The sequence below is a fragment of the Bos taurus genome, chromosome 21 (assembly GCF_002263795.3).
Source record: "Bos taurus isolate L1 Dominette 01449 registration number 42190680 breed Hereford chromosome 21, ARS-UCD2.0, whole genome shotgun sequence".
NCBI classification, from domain to species: domain Eukaryota; kingdom Metazoa; phylum Chordata; class Mammalia; order Artiodactyla; family Bovidae; genus Bos; species Bos taurus.
This window is the reverse complement of record NC_037348.1, coordinates 19,721,388-19,732,996: the sequence shown is the minus strand read 5'-3', so window position 1 is coordinate 19,732,996 and position 11,609 is coordinate 19,721,388. Positions and strand designations below refer to the sequence as shown.

Here is an 11,609-nt window from a genome sequence, read left to right as displayed (position 1 = left end):
AGAAAGTGTTGATTAGATGAGGGCAGCAAGAGAAAGAGACAAAACCGAATGTGAGCAAACACACCAAACGGGGCAAAGACAGAGCAGAAGGAGGGAAGGAACGGAAAAGAGAGTGAGATGCATGGGGAAGGATGTGAGGAGGGAGAGGGGAGCCAGGAAGAGGGCATCAGAGGATGTCAGAGCTCTATAAAGAACACCTCTCATTTAGAAAGTGCAGTCTTAGTCCCTACAATAGCCTCACAGGCCAGGCACTCAGTGTCAGCCACATCAAGCAGCAGCTGGATAGGACGGCCACAGCCAGCCGCTGGTCCCAGCCGCACACCGAGCAGGTGCATCTGTTCCTGCAGCTCACATCAATGGATCGCTGGGCCTGCCCATCCAGCTTCTTGTTGAACTGGTGGAGCTGACAGAGGACCAGAGCACTAGGGCAGAGGAGCACAGAGAGCACCGTCCGCTTAGACAGGATACAGGTAGGGTAAAGAGTTTTTGTCTTTGACTCGATCAAACCGCTTCACTATGAAGTTCACAGCTCCTTCCAGGAAGAAGCACATGAAGTACACAACCTCGAACGTAGGGCTGGCTGATGCTGATACTGCTGGGGGCTGCTGATGAAGGCGATGATGATCCAATCAGCATAGTTCTCTGGCCTCCTGAGCAGGCCTGGGAAGGCTGGCTTGAACCAGACCATGCCTCCAGGCTGGATATGATGCAGAACGCTTCAGTGGCATAGAGTACAGCAGCCACGAAGGAGAGTGCAGTGGCCCTGATACCCTGTTTTGGGCGGAGCCTGGAGGCAAGAACTTGATGTAGGTGGTGCCAAAGATGATGGTCGTTGAGAGGCAGGAGATGGAGAAGTAAAAGGCATGGGCGCAGAGAAAGCCGTCCCAGGAGAAGGGGAGGCGGGACCGAGGCCACAAAACTCCGCTATGAAGATGCTGAGGGTCACGGTGAAGCAGACGCACCAGATGAACATGAACCAGTTAATTACGTCCCCCTTCAGAGTGTCCTCACTGGCCCCCAGCGAGAAGGGCACACAGGTGGAGAGCAGCTGCCTCAAGTGGAGGAAGAAGCCCATGATGGGCTTGGTGCCCAGGCCTGAGGATGGGCACATGGTGATCATGGTGGTCAGGCAGGTCACCGGCACCCGTTTGTAACCTTGCTTGTTTCTCAACCAAAGGCTTATGAATAGTTAAACAGAGTTTGATGTTTTCTGGTTTCAGTTTTGCTTGGCCAGTTAAGCTCTGTTTCTGCCTCAATTCTTTTTTTCTCTAGAAAATATACAACCACTGACACCTAGAACTGATGTGCTGATCTGAACAAAGTAAGGACCACACTCACCTTCTCAATCCAGCAAGGTGGCCCAGGGGTTAATGTAGTGTCCCCAAAATAGAAGCATAGCGCACCCCGGCATGCAGCCTGCAGCCGTTTCCTGCTTCCCTCCTTCTATAAATCCCGGCTGAGCCTTGCTGTGCTGGGAGTTGATTCTTCTGGGCAGTAAAACACCTTCTTGCCGGCTTCCTTAAGATAAAGCTACTTTGCTTAAACCCAAGACTTAGCTCTCTGTTGGCTTCTTCAGCAACAAGCAGCTGGGCCTGACTTGGGGGACAATGTTGAGTGCCCAGGCAGGAGTCAGGTCCCCAAGTCTCCAGCCCCTCCCTTTCTTCCTAGAGCAAGGGGCAGAGTGCCACTGGGAAGATAGGGTGGAGTGCCAGCTACTCCTAGCGAAGATCTATAGGTCTGTTCCAGCAGCTGCCAAACTTGCTAGTTTCAGGAACTAGCCCTGACCCTCCCCACGCCTTGCTCGCAGGGGGCTTTCTCTTTCTGTTAAGAGAAGGAAACTGGCCTCTGAAGGAGCATGGAGCTCTTGACTGAGTGAGTAGAGGGGTGTGGGTCCCAGGAGCCCCCTTCCCACCTGTTTGGGTGTATTCTTTGCTCTCTGAAACTCTGGGGCCATTTGGACCCTGAAGAAGTGGGAAATGACTTGTTTGTGACTCTGTACCACTCTCTTCCTAAGGAAGAATTGCTTGTTTGTTTTAAATCTGTTCTGGATGAGCCCGTGAAGGTGGGGGGAGGAGACCTACATCCATCCCTTCTACAAGTCCACTGGCACGCATCTTGGCAGATGGGCAAAACTGGAGGTACCACCCTGTAATCAAGAAAAAAATGGTTTTCCACTTTCAATACAACCTTGCCCATGTATGTTTTCAATTGGGAAGAGTGTTGGTCCCTGTATGGATCTCAAAATTATTCCAGTATTTTGCACTTAGAGCTCTATTTTCAACATCCGAAAGTGGGAGGGAACCCCCTGCGCAGGTCTTCCTGTTACTCCCTAATTAGGATTCTTCCAACAAGGGCACCAAATTAAAGGCAAAAAGGAAAGTAAACTGTGAAAAGCCTTCCATGTTCACAGAGGAGTCTGCAGGCAAGGGAGGGAGAAGAGGGGTCAGCTTCTTAGGGAACTGAATCCAGCCCCGACCTCTTTGGTTCCTGTGATGCCCCAGGCAGGGGCTGCCCTGGTCTGCGCCATCCCCCTCCCCTTCCCCCCAACTCCAGTCTCCGGAAGAGGAGGAGTTCTAGTGTGTTGGCTGAAGAAGAAAGCTTGAAGAAGAAAGGGGTTCTGAAGTAGTCTCTCTCTTTAAGACCTGACAGGTCACTCAGTTTGGCCAGGGTGCGTCCCTTATGGTGTGGGGCAGGGAGGCGGGGGCGCACAGGGGGGTGGATTTCCAAGAAGACAATTCCCTGCCGGAGGTTTCAGTGCAGGAGAAAAGTCTGTGACTGTTACTGGACATACGAACTTCTTCTCCACGTAGACCTGCTAAACTGGGAAAAATCATCCTCCAAGTTGATCCACAAAAAATGGTGGAAACGTTCATTGGTATTTTTTCTAACCGTCCGCCCAACATGGGCTGATGCACAGAAGTGGGTGATGATTGTGTTCACAGCAGAGGAGCGGCACCTTGTCCCAGACAAAGCCCGACACTCGTCTCTCAGTGTTTGGCTTCTTGAGGACTGAGTAGACGAGCCTGAGTTCAGGAACACAGCCACGGGCCAAGGCGCCTCCAGAAGCCAAAAGAGACAAGGAGGGACCCTCCCCTGGGGCATCAGAGACAGAGCAGCCCTGCTGACACCTTGTTTCAAAACGCTGACCTCCAGAACTGTGAGAGAATCCGTTTCTGTTGTTTTAAGCCATCAGGCTTGTGGTAATTGGCTGCAGTAGCCCTAGTAGAACAAAATGAATTTCCAGAAATGAAAAATATATTATTTGTCATATTTTTTTAAAGTTCCAGAAAAGCTTGCCAACCTCCTGCTCTAGAGTATGGTGGTCACAGGGATCCCAGGACCCCTTGTCATATCCTGTGTCCCCCAGTGTCTGAGACTCACAGGGGAGGGTCCACTGATCTAGAGAAGGGGGGTCACTCCAAACGCCCACAGGAGCCAGGAGGGAAGGAAGTAAGTAAAGGGGATGGAGAGGACTAGGGCCCCTGGAGAAGACCAGCTGCACCTGCCGGGGGTGGTGGAAAAGCAAGATGCCGTGTGCATGGCACGGTCTTATGTTTACAAAACAGAAAACAAAGAAGATACTCCCTACAGGCATGTGTGCATGTATGCAAACATGTGTCTAAATACAGTTTCAGAGCCTGTGACATGTGTTGAAGGCTGTACGAGATGTTGAGAACACCGATGCTCCCTGGATGAAGGGGTGGACCCTCGTGTGAGCAGGCAGGAAGCCTGGCCATACCAAAGAGGGGGAAATAGGCACACGTGAGATGATCATAGCCCTGTTTATGTCGATTATACAGGAGAATAAGAGAAATATAGAAAACTACAAAAAGGTGCATAAATGGAAAACAATAAAGAGGCCATAGCCGATCTCACCCCCAGCTACTCCCCCAACCCCAAAGGAACACAGCCCAGTGATACCAGATCTCCTGAGGTTTCTTAAAGCAGCAGGAAATCTGGATTTTCTTGTGAAAATAAAACACTGCAGCTTCCAAACCCTTAGGGAAGAAACAACACTGATTCTACACTATGTCTTCCAGAAAATATCATGAAGAAAAACAAAACAAATCCTCGGGGCTACCTCCAGTACAAACTGGTTTGTGCCCCTAATCTGGAGCAAACCAAGCTTGCATGAGGGGGCGAGGGCCTTCTGGGTCCTCTTTTAGGGGGAGGCGGAGAACCATGAGACCATGAATTGTCTCATGTACAATCGGCTCAAATTCTGCTACAAAAATGAAATTTTAAAAAATTGTTTTCAATTTTGAGAGACTTGAAGATTTGAGATTGTACATAAGGATGATTCTACCTTACAACCCCAAAAGATAATGGTATGCAGCACAAGACGCCCCAAATATTCATGATTTGGGGGCAGACCAAACATGGCTGTGAGATTTTGGGATGAGGCAGTCTCCTGACAAGGGCGAGGAGAACCATTGTGGGGCGGCTGTGTTGTTACCCAAGAGTCTGACCATTGGTTCCAACTCCACAGATCCTGAGCCTCAGCCGTCACAGGGCCCTGAGCCTGTTCCAGGAGGCTGACTCGATCCACCACCAGCCAGACCAGCACAGCCCACGTGCACTGGGGTGACACCTGAGACAGGGGCTTCTTGGAGGTCACGTGCTGCTGTCTCTGCCTCCGCCCGCCACAGCTCTTCTCCTCCTGCGTGGCCTTCTCTCTGGTGGCCGACATGGGCATTTGGAGAGGGGCCACAGGTAACTGGTCCATGTCCTTCTGGTGCACCTGCTTCGTTGTGACCCTCATCATCTCCATAGTCGACTTATGTGAGCTCTCGTCCTGCTTTCCTTTCTTCTGGTGCAACACCACCCTCCTCTGTCTCTCGGCCTCCATCATCTACTCTGTCACCTTTGTCCAGTTCCTGCCTGATGGTCCTTACTGGGACCGGGCCATCAGTGCCACTACGTTCCCCTGTGTGGCATCTGTGCTACATGCCCTGTAAGTAGTCTGCATGCGGATCACCTATGGGTTCAAAGAGACCTCCTGCTGTGTGCTCACCATGCCAGGCCTGCTGAAGGTGCTGGAGACCTTTATGGCTGGTTTCATCTTCACCAGCATCATCAACACCTCCCTGTACCTGCACCAGCCGGCCCTGGAGTGGTGTGTGGCCGTGTAGTCCATCTGCTTCATCCCAGCAGCCCTGGCCATCCTGCTGAACCTGGGCAAATGGCAATGCAGGCTGCCCAGCCTGTATCCCATTTTTCAGCTTGTGCTCAGTCTGCTCTCCGTCCTCCTCTATGTCAGCGCTCTGGTCCTCTGGCCGCTCTACCAGTTCAATGAGGAGTATGGCGGACAGCCCCACCGGTCCAGTAATATGGGCCGCATCAATGGGCTCAACTATGACATGTGCTTCTGGGACCAGCGACTGGCTGTGGCCCTCCTGACAGCTATCAACCTGCTGGTTTACGTGGCTGACCTGGGGTACTGGGCTCGCCAGGTTTCTGTAGGGACTGAGGACCAGCCCAGGGTTCCTGACCCCCCTGCTCACAGGAGGTATCCTCACCGAGCTCTGTCGGACCCTGATGTCCTCTTCCTGGCTCTCCTCTCTCCTTGCTTGCGTACTTCTCCACTCATCTCACTCTCTTTTCTGTTTCTTTACTTTCTGCTCTCTCTCCTTTCTGTCTTGTGTGGTTGCCGACATTCTGTTTTGCTTCTTTCTCTTGCTTCTCTCATTTTTTCTACATTTTTCTACCTTTTGCCCCTTTCCTGGTCATCCTTGCTTTTCTCATCTCCTGTGTCCTGACCACCTCTCCCCATTTACCTTCTCCTGATCACAGCAGCCTGGCATAAATCAAGCTCCCACTCAAGACCAAATTCACAAGTAAGATAGAAAAGATTGAAAATAACCCAGGTGTTCATCTTTAGGATGCAGATTAATAAACAGTGATGTAGTGCAAGAGGGAATACTCTGAACAGCAATAAGAAAATATCTCCAGGATACATGAAATAAAAATAGTTAAGATATAAATCAACATGGAGCATACTATATTTTATATAGTAAAAATGAGGGGAAATAATATTAAATACACCTGTATGTGCTTGACTGCATCAAGAAGCACAGGAGTGCATTGGAATAGCTACGTGGGCTGGGTGGGGGAGGGGAGCTGAGGAGAGAGTGGATGGAGCCACAGGTAGAAGTGAGGTTTCTCAGAACATGGCTTTTTCAGAATATTTTTATTTTGAACCAGGTAAAGATTCCCTTCTTAAAAAAATAAAATTTATGTTTGAAAAATATACCACTGGAGAAATCAGGTCAGGGGAGGGATAGTTGGCAGATGGTCTCCATGCTCCCTGCAGCCTTGACGGATAGGCTGCAGGAGGAGCTGAGAGATGCCCGCACAGGCCTGTCTCCAAAGCAGACAGAAGGGTGGCACCTTGGGTCCAGGGGTCTGAGGAGGGGGAGCTGTGGTCCCCAATCCCCCCTGCTGAGTGGCCAGGGCCTTCCCAAGCCCTTTAGCACACACAGTTGATGGAGAAGACCTCCCGTTGCTCAAGCCTCAGGCCCTTCCCTTGCTCCCGGCCTGGCCTGAGCTCCCTATGTCCTGGGGCAGTGGCCAGAGGCTCCTTCCTCGAAGGCCAGCCAGAGCCTCCCCCAGGCGGGGTGACTCCAGCTGATGTCCTCCAGACTTTCCCTGAGCCGCATCCAGAACACAGCCAGGGGCACAGATGTTTCCATTCTCTGGCCAGCTTGGAAAAATCACAGAATCAACCTTCCTAGTCTACCTTTGAGTAGAGAGAAGGGACTCTGCTCTCAGGAGGCTCCAGGCACCTACTCAGGAGCCAGACATCGACTGCCAATCCGTGTGACCCTTGTCTGTGACACTGTCCTGTGGAAAAGTCTCTAGGAAAACTGATGGGCCGAGGAGATTCAGGCCAGGCTGCAATCAGTCCCTCCCTAGGGTCTGGACCCTCTCTGTCAGGTTCTGGCTGGCTTGCCAACAGGAAGTGATCTGGCTGGGATGGGAACTCGGCCACAGGACCTCTGGGTGGGGACTAGAGCCAGACCAGGACACATGGGAGCCAGGAGATGAATCCTGGACCCAGAGAAGAGGGAAGGGGCTCAGCATTTACTGAGGTTCTGTTCCCTGCTGGGGCTTCCTTAGTGGCTCAGATGGTAAAGAATCTGCCTGCAATGCAGGAGACTCATGTTTTATCCCTGGGTTGGGAAGATCTTCCGGAGAAGGAAATGGCTTCCCACTCTAGTATTCTTCCCTGGAGAATTCCATGGGCAGAGGGAGCCTGCGGGGCTACAGTCCATGGGGACACAGCATCAAACATGACTGAGCGATTAACACTTTTCTTTTTCCGCTTATGACTTGCTGAGCTTTGCGGGGAGACAGACCTGTATTCAAATCTGGGCTCTGACAGGGAGTACCTGTGTGAACTTGAGCAAAAAGCATAACACAGTCTCTGAGCCTCAGAATCATCATCTGTACAATGGGGATGACAATAATAATATCCCTGAAGATGAATGAAATGGAGGTGATGTCACCGAGTCAGTCTGTTGGTGCTGAAAAACATATTGGCCACTCTGTCCCTTTGGGTCTAAGGTACAAAGCAAATCCAAGCAGATTTTAAGGTCCTAAACCCACATGACTGGGTTCAAATCCCAGCTCTGACACCTAAACCTCTGTAATCATGATCGGTTGACCTCTCTGTGCCTGTGAAAATGGGGACTGAGAACATAGTTCAGGGGCTGCTGGGAGGAACAAATGAATCCACAGCAGAGCTCGACCTGCAGTGAGCACGACACATACGACCTCTTGTAACTGTTGTGTCCACAGCAGCCCAAGTCCTCAGGGCCCATTTCTCAGCCGACAGAACCTGTGACCTGTCACCCGAGGTCTCTTCTGAAGCCAGGCTGGGCTGGTGAGGTTTGCCCAGTTGGTCTTTTCTGGGTCTCCTTCTGACCAGGAATGGAGAAGTGGTGGGGCTGGGGGAGCTTAGTTCAAGCCCATCTCCTCACCCCCCACTCCAACCAGCATCTGATTCCATAAATCCCTCAAGTGCTTGGCCCATCAGCCCAAACCACTGCCCCCAGTAACACTCCCATTGCTAGCGTGGGACCACTCCTTAGGCAGAACCCTTAAAAGAAAGCCTGGTGTTCTTTCTGCTACTTCAGGCAGGAAATGCTTCTTGAATAGTCTGTTCCTGGACCTTGTCAGAGGCTGGCAGGACCCCAGAACCCTCCATCATCTCTCGGACCCCCTGCTCCTCTCGCACAGGTTTTGGCTCCCCTGTTTTCTACTCTTCCGATCACATGTACTCTGACCCAGCTTTGTTCATGTGTCAACCACAATGTGCTTAAATATAGGCACATAAAGACCTCGTCTTCTAGTATCTTCAAGCAAATAGGATGGCTCAGCCACCAGCCCATTAGTGGGAAGTTGTTACTTTTGTACTGAAACAAGTCTGATATGTTAAGAGTATATTATTATGGGGTATTATAAAAAGGAATGCAATATCCCACGTTTACTTTCATGGAAAACATGAGGCTTCAAAGATAAACTCTAGAATATAGATCCACAAAGCAGAGGTGTCTTGTCCTTTGTTAACTGAAGTTTTCCCAGTGCTGAGCAGAAGGCCTGGTACGTTGCAGGAGTTTATTAAATAAGTATTAACAGAGCTTACAACCTCAGGCTCCTTCCTGCCTGGACCTCCTGACCGGGATACATTCCATCCCTTCTGCCTTTAGGGGAAATGTTTGAGAACCAATGATTCCTTTGTTTTCTCTTTTAATTCTCCCACCTTTCCCATGGCCTTGTATGATGAACATCTCCAGGGAGAAGAACAGTTGAGAACCTAAACTTCCGCCCACCTCATATTTGAGGATGTCCCCATCGTGTGAATCTTGATGAGAAACTGGGCCTCACCTTCAATAAGAAACTCAAAAGGTCAGGTAAATATTTGACCTGCCGCCATGTGAAGTCTGGACACACACCCAAGGAGCAGGTGATACACAGACACCAGGTCAGATCGGATTCCTATTGCTGGGGCCTGAGTAACATCCAGAGTCTGCTGCCAGGGGCCATGGTGCCTGGACCAGCTGCCCTTGCCTGTGCCCCAGCTGCCCAGCACCCCTCCTTCCTGGTCTAAGCCTGCTCTCAGGCCCGTCTCTCCCTAATAATTCTCTAGCAGCCTTCTAGGACAGTCGTTCTCTGCCTAAGTTGCTAGAGGTGTTTTCTGCAGGATGCAATCAAGAATCTTCTCCTTTAAAAACTGGTGCTATCTGTAAAGCAATTATCCTTTAATAAAAAAATAAATAAATTTTTAAAAACTGGCGCTATTATCTCCATTTTCTGGATGAGGAAACTGAGGCTCAGAGTGACGTTGACTGGACAGGACTACTATGTTCCAGGCTGAGTTCTGGTCTCCGTTCAGGGTTGGGGTGTGTGTAGACATGTAGCAGGAAAGGCCCTGAGATGACCAAGAGGAACTGGAAGTACTTCTCAGTGACTGGAGGGAGGGAGGCGATGAAGCTGGAGAGGTAGAAAGGGGTGCTTACCTACAGGGTTTTGGAGGTGATATTGTGCGGTTTGAGGGAGCAAAGAAAAATGGTAAAATGTAACTTAGTTTGACTTCAGCCCAAGCTGACTTTGAGGCAAAGAATGGAAATAGAGGAAGCAGTGAGAAGCTCATGAGGGGAGCACAGGTGAGAAGGCTGGATGGATCTGGACCAAGATCAAGTGGATGCTCTAGAGAGGAGGAAGAGTGTGTGTATGTGTGTGTGTGTGTGTGTGTGTGTGTGTGGTGTGGATTCACAGTATTTTGTGAAGCGCATCTGTGAAGGTGGTGCCATCAACTGAGATGGGAAAGACAAGGAAGGATCTGTGTGTGTTGGCGCTAGGAGGGTTCAGGAGATGGGACCAGACATGGTGAGTGTGAGGCGTCCTGAGACATCCAGAGGGAGAGATCTGGAGGCAGTTCCATATGACTCAGGGTCTCTGTAGAGATCAGTCTGGAGGCCAGAATTGGGGAGTTATCATCATACTGCCAATTCACTTCACTCAGCTCCAAAGAATCATAATCTCATGGTGAGGGGTGGGTCACATCCATAGAGTGGCCTGACCTCCAACCACCTAAAATAGCAGCCTTGCCCATCCCTGCATTCCAATAACTCTCTTTTTCACCTGTTTTCCCTTTATCATAGTATTTATCACCCACTGACCTGATATTCCATCCTGAAGGAGATCAGCCCTGGGATTTCTTTGGAAGGAATGATGCTAAAGCTGAAACTCAAGTACTTTGGCCACCTCATGTGAAGAGTTGTGTCATTGGAAAAGACTCTGATGCTGGGAGGGATTGGGGGCAGGAGGAGAAGGGGTGACAAAGGATGAGATGGCTGGATGGCATCACTGACTTGATGGACGTGAGTCTGAGTGAACTCCTGGAGTTGGTGATGGACAGAGTGGCCTGGTGTGCTGCGATTCATGGAGTCGCAAAGAGTCGGACACGACTGAGCGACTGAACTGAACTGAACTGACCTGATATTACACATTGGTTCTCAGATTTTCCATCTTATGTCCTAGAAGATAAGCTCCATGAGGGGGGTGTTGGGAAGCATAGTGCAAAATAGCCGTAAAAGGAGAAAGTCCTTGGGAAAATGGAAAAGGGCCATAAATACTCAGCTTTGCACTGCGGACAGAAAATCATCTCCTGCCATTGGTTATGCTCGGCGCCAAGAGTTAATAGGGATGTTACTTGTGAAAGCAGGTTGTGGGATAAGCCCATGAGTCATTTTAGAGCGCACTGTCCTTGAAATGTTTTTACTGATTATGTGTTAACTCCGTATGTGCTCTGCTGACCATATACTTTAAGCTCTTTGTTCCTGCTTCTATAAAAAAAGCTTGACTGCAGAAATAAACTTGTCAGTCCTTGCAAGAGACTGTCCAAGTGTCCTTCTTTCAGGTTCGTCGCTTCCAAGTCCCAGGGAGAAAATCGCAAACAGGGGGAAATACTGGTTATCTTCTGTGCTCTCTGTCCAGTGTCTAGAAAACTGCCAGGCACACACTTGGTGCACAGGCGTATTTGTCAACTGAGTGGAATCTTAAAGCCATCGGACTGGATGAGGACGAGAAGGAGTGAGGGTGGGTAGCTAGGCATCGGGCCTCCTTTCTCCCAATAGAAGGGAGTGTACAGTGCACCTCCCCTTAAAGTAAAAAAAAAAAATTCTGGAGGTCACTGATTCTCAACGGACAAGAGTCCTGAAGCAGAGATTTTGGATCCCAGGGCCCCACCTGATGCTCAGCCTCACACTGGCTGCCTAGAGGGCATCTTAAAGGAATCTGGGTTAAGTTCCACCCCCAACCAATCTCTGGAGAATCAAAAAAGGAGCTGGTGAAGAACCCCAGGGACCTGAAGACACGACCACGAACGCAGGGCTGGCTGTTGCTGATACTGGTGGGGGCTGCTGATGAAGGTGATAATGAGCCAATCAGCATAGTTCTCTGGCCTCCTGAGCCAGGCCTGGGAAGGCTGGCTTGAACCAAACCATGCCTCCAGGCTGGATATGATGCAGAACGCTTCAGTGGCATAGAGTACAGCAGCCACGAAGGAGAGTGCAGTGGCAGTGATGACCCTGTTTTGGGCGGAG

General features: G+C 50.3%; 1 pseudogene; it reads left to right on the top strand.

The window, feature by feature from the left end:
• Positions 1-926: 926 nt before the first annotated feature.
• On the top strand, positions 927-6,035 carry LOC613805 (myeloid-associated differentiation marker-like; annotated as a pseudogene).
• The last annotated feature ends 5,574 nt before the right edge of the window (positions 6,036-11,609 follow it).